Source organism: Mandrillus leucophaeus, unplaced genomic scaffold, assembly GCF_000951045.1.
Source record: "Mandrillus leucophaeus isolate KB7577 unplaced genomic scaffold, Mleu.le_1.0 Scaffold245, whole genome shotgun sequence".
Lineage (NCBI taxonomy): Eukaryota > Metazoa > Chordata > Mammalia > Primates > Cercopithecidae > Mandrillus > Mandrillus leucophaeus.
Window position 1 is genome coordinate 1099086 of NW_012102532.1, and position 1624 is coordinate 1100709.

The following is a 1624-nucleotide window of genomic DNA, read 5'->3' on the forward strand; positions in this document are numbered from 1 at the left end:
CCAAACTGCACTCCAGTTTCAGTGACAAAGCAAGACCCCATCTCAGGCCGGGGACAGTGGCTAATGCCTGTAATCCCAACACTTTGAGAGGCTGAGGCAGGTGGATTGCTTGAGCCCAGGAGTTTGAGATTAGCCTGGCCAACATGGCAAAACCCCATCTCTACTAAAAATAATAATAATTAAAAAAACTGGCCGTGGCGGTGCGCACCTGTAATCCCAACTACTCAGGAGGCTGAGGCATGAGAATCGCTTGATGGAAGCAGAGGTTGCAGTGAGCCAAGATTGCACCACTGCACTCTAGTCTGGGCGACAGAGTGAGACCTGTCTTAAAAAAAAAAAAAAAAAAAAGAAATAATAAGGTGGCAGGATATATGATATATAGAGAAAAATCAATACTAAAATCAATAGTTATGACAGTATGATACTAGAGCAGAAATAGATACAGAGATCAATGGAAGATAATAGAGTCCAGGAATAAAACCCATATATATGATAAAGATGGCATTTCAAATCAGTAGAGAAGGATGGGATTAATCAATGAATGATGTAGAAAAAAATTGGCTCCCCTTTTGGCTCCCCTACCTCACACTATATACCAACCTATTCTAGATGTAATAAAGACCGAAAAATATTTAAATACCATCAAAATAGTCAAGAGAATATTCTCATAACTTTAGGGGTGAAAAGGCTTTTCTGAACCAGACCCACAGTTCAGAAGCCTTATGCAAGAGACTGGTAGTTTGAACTACACACAAATATCAAATTTCTGTAAGGTGACACTCTATAAGCAAAGTGAAATGAAAAAGTAGGAAAATATTTTCAACATGTACAAGAGACAAGAAGTTAATGTGTCTGTGTGGTGGTTTAAAAATACGTCCACAAATTCTGTGATACTCCTCCTTTCAAGAGGTGAGCCTAATTCCCCCCAACTTGAGTGTGGGCTGGACTTAGTGACTGGCATCTAAAGAATAGCATAAAGTGGAAGTGATGGTGTGTGACTTTGGAGACTCAGTTAAAGGCAGAGTGGCTTTCATCTTGGTCTCTTTCTCTCTTGGATCACTTGCTCTGGGGGAAGCCAGCTACCATGTTATGAGGACATTCAGGTCCTATGGAGAAGTCCAGATGGTAAGGAACCGTCTTGCCAACAACCATGTGAGTGAGCCATCTTGGAAGCAAATCCTTCAGCCCCAGCCAAGCCTTCAGATAACTGCAGCTGCAGCCAACCATTTGACTGCAACCCACCTGGGCCACTCTTGGATTCCTAAGAAACTGAGATAATACATTTTGCTGTTTTAAGCTGCTACATTTTGAGATAATTTGTTATACAGCTATAATCAGTTGACAGTTGCACTTGGCTGACTGGGCAAGGTGGCTCATGCCTGTAACCCCAGCACTTTGAGAGGCCAAGGGAGGAGAATCGCTTGAGCCCAGGAGTTCGAGACCAGTCTGTGCAACATAGTGAGACTCCATCTTTACCAAAAAAGCTAAAAATTATCTTGGCAAGGTGAGGCGCACCTGCAGTCCCAGCTACTCAGGAGGCTGAGGTGGGAGGATTGCTAGAGCCAGGGGGCCAAGGGTGCAATGAGCTATGATCACACCACTGCACTATAGGCTGAGTAACACA